General features: G+C 51.3%; 1 protein-coding gene across 2 annotated transcripts in view; it reads left to right on the top strand.

The window, feature by feature from the left end:
* MED26 (mediator complex subunit 26) overlaps nucleotides 1-13196 on the top strand; it is a 47030-nt gene that overhangs the window by 6000 nt on the left and 27834 nt on the right. Inside the window, exon 1 of one of the 2 annotated variants that reach the window (XM_033135055.1) lies at nucleotides 3791-3957. The exons of the other annotated variant lie outside the window; for it this stretch is intronic. The gene's annotated coding sequence lies outside the window, so the exon portion shown is untranslated. Of the gene's footprint in view, nucleotides 1-3790; nucleotides 3958-13196 lie in introns of those variants that run through there. 2 annotated transcript variants of the gene reach the window in all.

Raw genomic sequence — 13196 nt, 5'->3', positions numbered from 1 at the left:
TTTCAAGTATTTGAAGTGCTGTTGTGTCCTGGTGTTAGGTTTGCTCTGTGTGGCTTTTGGAGGCACACCCAGGAGCGGGCGGCAGGAGTTCCTTGGGGGGAAGGCCCCGCTGTATTTTGGGGAGCTCTTGATTATCGCTGGAGCTGACTGGAAACAGTCCAGGGCCACCATGCCAGGTGGGGGGTGCAGACACGCCTGGGCCCTCTGTCTGGACTCCCAGACTCCTGATCCACGAGTTCCTGGAGGTTCTGTGAGTGTGTGTGGAGCCCGCTAAAAGAGAAGGGTCACGTCAGGGGAGGTGTCACTGCGGGGCAGATGGGGTTCGGAGCTTTGAAATGCTCCTAGGACTACAGTGAAGTTTCCTGTCTTCATCCATTGGAGGCTCCGAAGTGAACACGCACTGTGGGCCAGGAACAGTGTGCAGCGAGCGCTTCGCATCCTGGTTGCTTCTCTGAAGTTCATTTTAGAGGAGAGCAGAGATAAGTAATCTGTCTCGTGTCGCAGAGGAGGCTGTTGGCAGCTTTGGGCCTAAACCCAGCGCTGGATGGCTCGGAAGCCGGCTGGCTAATTGAGCACCGTGCCCCCCTGCGCCCCAACAAGCAGTGCCCGCATGGAAATTGAATTCTAGTGCATCTTCTGAGTTTTAACCTCACAAACATGAAGTGTTTTTAAATGTTAAGTTTTGCCATTTCCATTTCCTGCCCAGTTCTTACAACTTTTCCCCCTTAAAATCTTCTAGCCTGTGGCTTCTAACTAACCTTTTGTCTGTCAGGATCCACTTTTATGATCAGAAACATTCAGGAACTTCCACATAACGACAGGTGTACTTTGAGTAGCCGGTTTGTTTGTTTTACTTTTTTTTTTTTTTGAGAAAATTCAAGGACAGAAGCTAATCTAGTTGTGCTTTCAAATGATGTTGTATCTTGTCATCCAAACAGCATTTACTTAAATCTGCGAGCTGACCTTGTCTGTGTGTGACACCTCTGATGGGAACCTTTGCACCTCCTGTTTGTTGTGGTCTAATTTGCCCCGCCCCCGCCCCGTCCCAAATGCTCTCCCTTTTCCAGAAACCTTTCCTGCTTCAATCTAAGACAGTCTCCCTCAGGCACTGCACATAACTTAAAACCTACATTCCTGCTGATAAGACATCTTGTTAATCACATTTTTCTTGGATCACAAGCTCCCTGGTCGTGGACCCTGAGTTCTTTCCCAGGTGCCTAGAACTTCCCCAGCCACTCGGTGCTCAGATGCTTGTTGATCTTCCTGTGAAAAGGGCTGATCTTGGGAACTGGCTGTCAACCTTGAGCAGGTACGAGGTGCTGTAATTTTCAGCACTTCTCACAGGTTCAAAACTCATTTAATGTGTACAACAACCCGGGGAGGCAGGTACTGTGCTGGTGTGGAAAAGGCTAAGCGGGCACACAGCTAGAAAGGATCACTCTGGATTGGAACCCATCCCCCATCCTGCACTCACCTGCTGCGGTGTCTCCTGTCACCATGAGAGCGCAGTGGCTACAAGGCGGGTACTCAACTCTCCTGCCCGGTCTCAGGATCCCTGTGCGAGATTCTACAGGCGTTTTTTATTCTGGGCCAGGAGGAAATGCTTTGTGCTGCTCTTGAATTGGCCCAGGGAAAGATGTGAGGCGGTTGTTGCTTTTTGTTTTTCGGCTGGCATTTTTTACCCCGACGGAAAAGAGGGCTTGTGATCTTAGATCCCAGCCTGCGCTGTTCCCAGGAGACACTGTTCACATGCCACTTTGGGCCCTTTTGGACCTTTTTGGTCATGTGACAAACCAGACCCTTCCTGGACACTCCTTTCACTGGGTTTCATTTGTCAGGATCAGTGAAAGTGGCTGCTGCGGAGACCCCAGTCGCTCGTCGCTGTGTGCACAGAGTGGTGATGTCAGTGGCTAGCCATGGCTGTGGTCGGGGATTCTACCGTGTTTCCCCAAAAATCAGACCAGGTCTTATATTAATTTTTGCTCCAAAAGACGCATTGGGGCTTATGTTCAGGGGATGTCCCCCTGAAAAGTCATGCTGGGGCTTATCTTCCGGTGAGGTCTTACTTTTGGGGAAACACGGTAGGTGTAGATGCGAGCAGTCAGGTGAGTTACTGATGGGGGACTCAGGCACGTGTGACCGCAGCTCGCACTGGGGGCCCCGTAGGTAGCCCTTCTGCCCTGCTGGGACCTCCAGCTCCATCCCCTACCCACATCCCTGCTGAGACTTGGCTCCCTGGGCAGCCTCCTGACCCGCCGGGCTGGCTGCAGCTCTGCCTGCACACACTGGGCGCTGGCTGCTTCTCCTCCTCTGATGGCTTGCTTTGATATCCCCCATCCCAAGTTAGCTCTCGTGCCCCCTCTGGCCGTCAGGCCCGTGGCCCACTTGGGCGGGGCCGTGGTGTCCACATATTTTCTCCGGCTGACCCCAGGTAGCTAACTGCCCTCCTCTTGTTAAGGCCAGCCCTGCTGGAAGCCACTTCACAGCTTTATTTACCCCGCTCGGTGCCTCTTGCCCCTGTGCTGGGCAAGCAGTTGGCAAGCTGGCTTTCTCGTGCCGCCTGTCGGAGTGAGTGATACTGGTGTGTAGATATGTAATATAGGAACAGTTGACCCTTTCCGCTGATTGTTTCATTGTTTGCCTCCAGTGTTGAGTTAGGTAGTTGCTGGCAGAACACCTGTTTTCTACTTCCTTTCCTAACTCGGTTGGCGGGCCTCCCCCAGAGGGAGGGTAGCCCTATGCTCATGACAGGAGCTTAAGAAGTAAAGGCGCTGGTTTGCTCATGTCACTCAAAGACCATCTCTCTGTTCCATCTTTTATAGTGTTGCCTTCACACAGTATTGTGTCTTCCCCCCAGCCCCTGCAGCTTCAGGATTCACCCTCGTCGTCCGGGGAAGAGAGAACAGGTGATTTTTTTTTCCAGAAGCACCAGCAGAATTTTTTTGGTGCCCTTAGGCTTTGCTGGAATTAGCAGGCTATGTTGGTTGGTTCACCCCTAAATCTGGGCATGGTGTTAGTTCTACCCGGACAGACCCAGAATAAAGGGGATGCCCCAGGAGAGAGACATCAGGGTCTAGGGTCTGTTCGTGGGAGAAGGGGGTAGTGGGGCGCGGAGCAAGCTGGCCTTGTCTCCCGGGTACTTGCTGGTTTAATCACCTCTTTGATGATAGCGCCATCAAATAGTTGGGCGAAATGCTGGGCCTGGGCGACTGGGGTCCAGATGGCAAAATGGATTTAAATGAAATGTAAGATCCAGAGTAACTGATGGGGTGGATTGGGTTCTGAATAACCATTCCTTCTGATGGGTCCTGCAGTCTGACTTGCCTGTGGTCCCACTTGGGCACCTTGCTGTTACCTTGTGTGTGCACAGGTGCAGGTTACAGCTTCCGACCCCATCCTGGGCTGGGGAGCACTCAGGAGTCCCAGAGAGCCTGCCACAGGGCTGCTTGTGCCCCTGTCCCCATGAGCTCTCCTGGTGTTGCAGTAGCTGCCTGGGCCAGGCTTGGCCGGGGAGGTGACGCAGTGCAGGAGGCGCGGAGCACACAGGCTCCTATAGTCACGAGAAGGCGGTGCCCACGACCCAGGCAAGAGTCAAGCTCTTTGGACTTATGTCCTCTCAGCTCAGAGGCATGGACTGGCCCCAGTCGGGGTCTGGGAGGTCTGGTGGGATCTTACTGTCCTGCCCATTTCCTCTTGTCTGTCCCCTCCCCTGGTTTATCTGGGTAACCGGAAGCTGGTGCCTGCATTTCCGGGTCTGGCTTCTTCCTCTTAGGTAACTGAGGGCTAGGTAGGGTCAGGTGATTTTCATGGCCTTCTCCATTTTTCCCTCCCTGCGTTTCTGGTGGACTCTCAGCAAGCACCTGAAGTGGGTGATGTCTGCTCCTCTGCTGGATACTGACAGCCTGGCAGTGACAGAAGTGGGTCACATGTTCCGTTTTACGTGCGACTGGGGAAAAGGTTTGTAGATGAATATTTCACTTTCATTTCTATTTTAAAGGAACTTTTCAAGCATTTAGTTCTCACTTTGAAGGTCGGTGGATAAGCCAGTGCCGCCATTGATTGCAGGAGCCTAACTTCTCACCAAAGGGCAGAAGCGTCACCCCCCACCCCACCCCACGCCCCGCCAGGTGTTCTGTGAGGTCATCCTGCCTTTGCTTGTAACCTCTCCTCCTCGCATCATTGAGTCAAAGTGCCATTTGGGATTGAAATTGGGGTGGGAGAACTGAGAGGGAAACAGTATTTCTGTTTTTTTTTGTCCTTGGCAGCTCGTGTGTGTGTGTGTGTGCGCGCACGCGCGCGCGCGCACGCCTATCTGTCTGTCTTGTGGACGTACTTCTTCCATGAGGTGGGAAATACAGCAGCTTCTTGGTTTGATCTCTTGAAGGCTCATCCCTTCAGGAAGGGATTCACTTGCTTGCTTCCACTTTGAAAACTGGAGAGTCAGCCTGGGTTGGCCTGGGGGTGGGGTGAAGGGAGCCCTGTAGGAAAGTCAGTACCCACAGGAAGTCAGGGAGGAGCTAGCAAAAGAAGCAGGGTCTGCTGTGCAGGCAGAAGCGGTAGGCGCCCCCAGCTGCTGTACCCTTTCCCTGTGGCAGGACAGAAAGGGGGTGGAAGTTGGGCTGTCTTAGGGTTTCTCCTGGACTGGCCTGTCAGCGCCCGCTCAGTCAGGGGACAGGGCACCTGCTTGCCCCCGGGGCTGACACGCCTGTGTTAGGAACGGGGTGGACGTGGTTTGCTATCCGCTCGGTGCGGTGCTCCCACACGTTGGGAAACAGGAGGTGGCATCTGCGTCGTAAGGGGAGCCAACCTTGGGCATGAGGATGTGCTTGTGTTTGTCACTCCAGACGGTCTTCCTGGGTCACCGTGCCATCCTCAGTGCCCACTGCCGTCAGTGCTGAATGTGCCTCCATGGAATGAACGAGGCCTGAGCACTGAGCGATACCCTGCGTCCATGGCCCCCTTGCACCTTGCTGTGTTGGCCTTTCTGGTCTCTCCGAACCCTGTGCCCAGCGGTGCCTCTTTCCCCCTGAGCATTTTAGCTCCGCCCTGCACTGCTTGGGCCCCTGTCTGGCATTTGAGACTTTCCCCAGGTGCTCTCAGAGCCACGGCTCCCAGCCGCCTGCTGTCCTGGATGTGCAAGCAGCCCATTCCAAAGCCGATACACCTGCTTCCCTCCTGCCTCCGGTATACGGTGCTCTGTCAGTTGGTGGTGCCTTCGCTCTTCAGGCCACTTCAGAGCCACCTTGGGGTCCCCTCCCCTTGGCGGCCCCCTTCCTGCAAATAGGATCTCCAGGGATGTGTGGTGCAGCCGTTTACGGGTTCCCTGCCTCCTGCTCTCCCCTCCGTACCAGCTGCAGAGGGAGGGCATGAAAACAGACTGGGATGTTTCATCCCCTCTGTTGGGGCCGTGTCGCTGACTGGAGAAAGTCTGAGTTCTTTAGGGGACATACAGTGAAGACACTCTGGGTGGGAGACTTGGGCTTTGTCGTTGGGCAGAACTGAGTGGGAATCTTGACTCTGCTGTTCCCCGTGCAGCCTTGGATGAGGTTAAGTTTGCAGCCTTAGTTTTCTCAGGAGGCTGTACATAGATGCTTAGGAAGGCTGTTGAGGAGGGGACATGGCCCCAGGCCTGACTTATCCTAGGTGCTGACATGCGTGGCAGCTACTAATAGGCCTGTGCATCCAGCTCTCATTCCCTTCCTGTCCCCGCCCTTCCTCCCTCTGGTCCATGTCCAAAGGATGGTCAGTGACTGGGAACTAGCCAATCATGGGGCTGCGTCTTCCTGGTTGGTGATTGGTTCAAAAATGAGCCTCTAAGCCAATCAAAGCCCATGAAAGTTTTAGCACTTTGCTGCGTAGTTGGGGAGGCTTGAATGGGCGAGAATGGGAGCAGGTCACTTTTGGGATCTGCTGCCTGGTTACGGCCTGCTCAGTAGTGAGACCAGTCTAGCGAGGGGAACTAAGTCACCATGGCCCAAGGTGAGCCCTGCTCTGAACTTTTCAGCTAAGTGAGCCAGTGGTTTCTTTTTATTTTTTTAGTGAGGACACAGCTCACAGTGGCCCATGCGGGGATTGAACCGGCAACCTTGGTGTTATTACCTCCACGCTCCAAACAGCTGAGCTAACCCGCCAGCCCCAGTGGTTTCTTTTCTTGATGAAGCCCATTTGAGCTGGCTTTTCTGTCAGTTGCCACCAAAAGGCCCTAGACAGAATCAGCACAGCACATTGTACCCGACTTGGGCTCAGCATCCCTCGCGCCCCTTCTCCCCACCCATGCTCAGCTGCTCATCAGTCCACTGTGACCTGCTGTGTGCTCCCATCTGGATGGCCCACCCTCCCTCATTTCTCCCTCTCTCCTTCCCTTCCTACCTGCCTCCAGGTTCTGGGCCCAGCAAGGCCAGTGTCAGCTGTCCCAGGAGCACTGTCTGTTGGCTGTTCCTGGCATCTTGGTCCGATTTTTCTTGCAGCACCTTTAACCTATGTGACATGCGTGTGTCTCCTGCCCCACTTGGTTCTTTTCCTGCTGGTGTGTAGTGAGTTTGTGCATTCTGTTAGGGCCAGTGACCAGTGTCCGAATGGCTGTGGTCCCTCTCTGATTTCCGGCTCCACATGAGCACAGGAGTGGTGGTCTGGGAGGACCACACTGGGTTCGGGTAAGAGTCAGGTTTGCTGGGGCCGCGGCAGGGCAGCTGCTTTGCAAAGGAGTATTGGAGTTGGGGTGGCTGCTTCCCTGGAGGATGCCCCCCTGCCTTTGATGGCTGCTTGGCCCTCTCCAGACCTCAGCCCGTCGGGGTCCCTCTGTCATTTGTGGGTTCTCTTGGAGCCATAGTGGCATGGTCAGCACTCGGACACTGAGTGTGTCCTAAGTGTGGTGCTCAGTTCTGGGGAGTCGAGACTCTGGATGCTGGCGCTAGGACCCAGGGAAGGAGGTGGGCAGCTGTGGGTGTTGCAGTACTTGCCCAGCTCCCTTCAGTGGCATGGGGAACCCCTACGGCCTAGTCCCACAGGAGTGCACCAGCCTCCTCCCTCCCTCAGGCCAAGCCTGAGCCAGGACTCCCCACAGCAGAGGGTTCTGAACCCTGAACCCCAGCTGTGCTGTGGCCTTGCTCTATTTATCGGTGCCGTGGGGCTGTCGGTGCCATCACCTGGTGCTGTCATCCTGACAGGCTGGGCCTGTGGGTGGGCTTGGTACAGTGCCCAGTGTCTGTGTGGTCACCGAGACGACCCTGAGGGAGCCGGTACTGTGTGTTACGTGTGAGGGGAAAGGGCGGGGGGCTGTCCTTGCCCGAGGCCGTGTAGCTGGATGGAGCAGAAGGGGGCATTCGTGCGTCCCTGGGTAAGAGACCGGCAGCTGACGTTCAGCCTGGACCTCGTGCAGTCCCCTGACCGAGCCTACTCAGATCAACTGCTCAGTGCCTTCTAGTGTCGTCTTCACAAGGGCTGTCTCCGCAGGGACTGCACCTTTGAGCTATGACAGCAAACAGCGTGACAGAGCACAGCATCAGCGCTGACTGTGCCCTGCGTTAGGTATCACCCCTTTCGTAGGTGAGCCTGGGGCTGAGCGAGGTTCAGTAGCTGCTGAACTGACCTCAGAGCTTTTGCTTCATCCTGAGGCAGCAGTGCACCCACTGCAGACGGGAGGGGTGCGCCAGAAGCCTGTGGCGCCCTTTCCTCCTCCCAGAGCACCAGTCCTCTGTGCACCGTCCAGTGTGGAGCCGCGGTCACATGTGCATAGTGAGCACCTAACAGGGCTGGTAAGAATGAGGAACTGATTTCAATTTCTGTTTAGTTCCCCCCCCCCCCCCCCCCGTCTTCCACCTCACTCCCCCACCCCCACTCCGATTCAAGCCGTTGTTTCTCAGTCTAGTTGTGTAGGACACAGCTCCCTGGCCCATGCTGGTGTTATGGGCCTTGTGCTCCCCTTGGCTGAGGCAGTCGGTTGCCGGTCGTTGTTTGGCCGCTCACAACGGCTCACGGCAGCTCACGCCGGCTGCCGGCCACTCACCATGGCCACCGGCCACTCCTGGCAGCACACAGTAGCCTATGGCAGCTCACAGCAGTTCACAGCAGCTCACGCCGACCTCGGGCTGCTCACGGCAGCCCAGCTCCACGGAGAGCTGTTGTTCACACTCTTAGCTGTAGAGGGCGCAGCTCACTGGCCCATGTGGGAATTGAACCCGCGACCTCGGCGCTCCAACCACCCGAGCCACTGGGCCAGCCCCTCAATTTCTGTTTAATTTTAATGCTCACCTGAACTGAATAGTGCACTTTGAGGGCTTTGGATCACTGTGCTTTGGGTGAGAGCTTTGGGTTGTGTTGTCTTTTTCCACATGGGAGGTGGGGGAGGAGGTTGTGCCTGGGCTGGCATGGGGATGCAGGATGAGGCTCCTGTCCCCTCCCAGTCACCCTCTGGGTCCCAACCTCTCCCTGGCCAATTGGCCTTCGTTTCTCCCGTGTCTCTCAAGCCTCTGAGCCATGTCAGCTCCATTCACGAGTGGAGAAGAAAGCCTTCAGTAGTGTAGCTTGATGAATGAGGTTAACAACCAACTAGAAATCCTGGGCACCCCCCCCACCCCAAATAACAAACAATGACGGACTGATAGAAGGAACGAAAGAAAGAAAAGTATTTAATATGCAAGGGTTTTTGAGTTAGATCTGGGTTCAAATCTCTACATCTGTGTCTGAGGTATTTATACCTTGGACAAATCACATCAGTTACTTGCTGTCAGTCTGTCAAATTTGCTGACCTCTATTAAGTGAGGACAAGCCCTACCCTACTGAAGGGTAAATAATGCCTGAAGGGAAATTGCTGGGTACATAGTAGGTACCTCCACTTTTCTGGGGGTGGGGAAGGTTATTCCTCTTGGAGGAGTTTGTATATTTAACTTAGGTTTTCACAGATGCCAGTGTTTTCTCAAAGATATTCTTCCCTTTAGTGTGAGCAGTGAGCAGTTACCAGACAGCACTGTATAACTTTACACATTCTGAAAAGCTCCCTGGGGGAGAAACAGGAAGAAATTGGTTGTAGAACAAAATCCCAGACTTGTGGAAGAAAAGGCACACTTCTTTGGAAGAGGTGCTTGGGGTGGAACTCCCCTGAACTATTCTAAGTCCCTCTGTACTGTGGTTGCAAATGGGGGAGATCAGAATAAATTTGTGCAAAATTGTCTTTAGGAAGGCAGTATCCTTTCTTAATGGAGAATGTACTCAGAACTAACAATCGCAAGAGCTCAGATATCACCGGACAGAGAAATGTTGTCATTAATAATCAGACAATACATGTTGTACTCAAAAACGTGGGAAGAAATGGCATTGGCAGGTAATCAAGACTGGGCCCATCGCCCACCCCACTCCCCTCAACCCACACCACCCTGCTGGCAGGACCCAGGCGCTACTTCATACTTCACCCTTTTGGAAACTATTTACCATGTTTCCCCGAAAATAAGACCTAACTGCACAGTCAGCTCTAATGTGTCTTTTGGAGCGAAAATTAATATAAGACCCAGTCTTGTATTGTATTATATTATATTATGTTCCATAATATAACGTTCCATATTATGTTCTTATAGTAAAATAAGACCGGGCCTTACAGAGCTGATTGTCCAGCGAGGTCTTATTTTTGGGGGAACACGCTATGTAGCAAGAGGCATAACCATGCTCGTGTCCTTTGATCTGGTCATTTTACTCTTGGAAATTATTTACAGATGCATGATGATTTTTAATAGCAGTGTTAATGGATATATTCATGTAATAATTGTCATTAATGTCATGAATGAAACGGCATGGGAGAAGCTTGGGAAGCCTGGTGCACCCACAGGGTCCCACAGCACAGAGTCGTGAAGGACAATCCAGAGGCTCTGTGGTGGAATGGACGAGCCTGACCTGATGAAGCAGGAGCGCTGTTGTCAGCCGTGCCCACTGGGAGAGGCACAAAAACTAGAACTTTGGGGAAAATGGGAAGCACGTGTATTGGGGCAGTGGGAACGGTTTTCGGTTTTGTTTCTCCTATACTCCGTTGTCTTTTCAATTAAACTGTAAAAAAATGAAAATAGAAGTAGACTACTTTAGCCTGAAGAGCACTCAGGAACTATTTAGAGCAATCAGGTATAGAGTGGGTCACAGGGCCTCTGTGTGCTGCAGTGGAGAGGAGAGTATTTCCTCTCTCGTGTTTCTGAGAGGTTCAGAGCAGGGATGTTCAATGCTTTACTCCAGCCACGTCCACCAGTCATAGACCCACATTCTCCATGCTCTCGGGGGCCTGGGGTCCAGCCCAGCAGGACGGTGGACGTGCGTGGGCTCCAGGTTTGCATCCTAGGTGATGGAGCTGTCCCTGTGGCTCCTTCAAACTCCTGAGTCACTCGTGCTTGGAAATTTCTAAAGAATCCAGGTTCCTCCCTCTTTTCATTTCTATGTAACGTTGAAATACAGTAATACAAATGGATTCTAGTTTAATTCAATGGATTCTAGTTTAATTCCTGCTTTCCTCCTGGAAGTTCTAGCGGCTCAACCGCCAAAATGTCAGTTCTCCATTCATCCTCTTTTCCTCCAGCTCTAGGCTAAGCCTGACCATCTCCTTCTTGGAAAACTTCCCTCTGTCCCTTCCAAACCAGTGTCACACCACTCTGTCACTTAAGACGCTGTGTACTGAGAATAGACATCGCCACCCCTTACGTCATGATCCACAGATGCTCTATGACGGGGCCCCCTCTTTCCTTTCCTTTCCTACCTCAATTTACACTTCCCTCTTCCTCGTTCATGACTGTCCAGGCCTCTTCTCCACCACTGCGACCATCAGACTCCTTCAGGCCTCTGCTGGCCACCCGTGTAAAGAGTCTCCTCGCTGCTGTCACCCTGCCTCTAGATTCTTTCATGTCATGGCACACACATGAAATGATGGCATCTGAGCGGTGTCCCAGGAAACTTGAAGTGGGACTGGAGGGCAAGGCAGGAGCATTGCATTTCTTCAGTATAATGATAAGAAAAGCAAAGTATAAAGTGTTAGGGAATGTATTAAATATTGAACTTGTATTGACTTTCCAAAAAACGTTGATTTGGAAACATAAAAGGGGGGGCACTGTGTCCATGAACAAAACTCATAGATTAAGTAAGATTTTGCTAGACTTTGATCATCACTATGGAGAAATTCTGTTTGCATATGGAGACAATAAAGCGTAGAACCGGTTTTTTAGTTAACATTTAGTAATTTACAGTCATTGTAATTTCTAAAGAATCCAGTTCCTCCCTCTTTTCATTTCTATGTAACGTTGAAATACAGTAATACAAATGGATTCTAGTTTAATTCAAATGCTCTTTCAAGTACTTTGAAATAATGAAGAACTCTGCTTTACTTTGTATGGTGTGCCCATAAATGTTTGACAGTGGGTTCTCTAGGGTAAAAAGTATGCATATATATATATATATATATACACATAAGTTTATAAAGGATGGGTAGAATACAGTTGACAAATAACGAAATACACGACACTCTATTGTCAATTCTATGGAGCCAGTTCTTTCCCATAGACTGCTTTCGTTGATTTTTGCTGAACTTTCTGTATTACAGTCAACTTTTGAGTGTAATTCGGACATGAATATTGATGGATATTTTTGTTTATATTAATGAGTCATGTGATGTCTTTGCTGAATCAGATAATAGTTTTCAAATAGTAGAATATTTCCCCGATTGTGTGTGCAATTCCTAATGTAATGGCTACAGACATGATATGCTATTAAGTTTCATCTGCATTATCAACATTTTCTCCATCACTTTCTTAGATCTGAACCCCAAGGGGTTGACTAACTGTTTCTGTAAAGGGCCAGATAGTAAATATTTTTGGCCATATAGAGTCTGTAACAATTCTGCCTTTATTTATAACGCAGAAGCATCCATAGGCAATATGAAAATGAATGGATGTGGCTGTGTTCCAATAAAACTTTATTTGCATGGTTAATTTTATGTTACATGAATTTTACCTCGATAAAAATAAAATGAGGGAAAAATCCTTTATTTACGAAAAACAGGCATTGGGCTGGATAGTTTTCAGACTTCTGATCTAGAGCCCACTGACCTGACAATAAATCAAGCCCAGATTTCTAGTGTTTTGCCAATCTCCTCGGTCTAAATACTTCCAGCGAGGCTAATTTCAAGCTATTAACATGATGTCACGAATGTGGAGTTGGGAGGAGACGCCCAGTAGTAGGGCACCATTCCCTCCGTGGAATACAATAGTCATGAATAATCAGAAACCTAGATAACAGTGAATGGGGAAATAAGTAGGAAGTGATGAGTTCTGAGTATTTCGTCACCTGTGTTTTCACTATAACTCACTGTAAGTTTCTGTCATTGCATTGTTAACTGGCTGTGTTTACCAGCTGGCTCCCAATGTTACTGCAAGTTTCAGGCTCTCCTGGTCTGCTGTGACCTGGCTCCAGCACACTCCTGGGTGGGGTCCAGGACAGATGTGGCCGCGCAGACCCTGGCGCAGGGTGTGTGTGCAGATGGAGATCTGGGCTGCAGGCCACGGGCTCCTTGTGCCTTTGCCGCTGGCTGCCGGAAGGTTCTCTCGGTTCAAGTGTTTTGGGGGCCGTGCTCACAGTCCCTCAAGAGTACATGATGAGCCAGCTGCCTGGAAGGGGGCAGGGCCACTAAGCTCCAGGTCCTTTGCTGCCTGTTCTCTCTGGGGCTCCAGGGCTGAGGTGACACCTCTTCTGAGCCAGCGGTTGGGAGGAAGCCTTTCTCTAACATGCTGCACTGCTTGTTTTCTTTAAAGCTTTCAGGACAATCACTCGTCCTGCTCTCTTGTCTCCCTGACTTCCCCCTCAGCACATGCGCAATACATTTTTATTTTCCCAGCAAGTAAATAGCTGCTAAATGAACTCGTGCCTGTTCTCTGCTGGCTGCAGCAGTTACAGGGTGCAGTTTAGGTGGGTTTGGGCGCCCATGTCCAAGATCTTCTTGATATTAGAGAAATGTTGCCTCTTGGTGTGTGTGTACCACCCCCGCCCCCCTCCCCAAAAGAAAATTTGACCAGCTCCATCTTCTGGCTGTGTTCTCCACTGTTGCTAACCTCACCGCTGGACTATAAAAATTGCTCTGGATCTCAGCATGCCGAGTGTCATATTTGTTTCAACCCATACCATTGCATCTTGAGGCTGCTTTGTACTGACTGTGCAAGCCTCATTTATGGGGGCCAGAC

Source organism: Rhinolophus ferrumequinum, chromosome 18 (assembly GCF_004115265.2).
Source record: "Rhinolophus ferrumequinum isolate MPI-CBG mRhiFer1 chromosome 18, mRhiFer1_v1.p, whole genome shotgun sequence".
Lineage (NCBI taxonomy): Eukaryota > Metazoa > Chordata > Mammalia > Chiroptera > Rhinolophidae > Rhinolophus > Rhinolophus ferrumequinum.
Note: the sequence above shows the minus strand (reverse complement) of the source record. Positions and strands in the feature narration are given on the sequence as shown.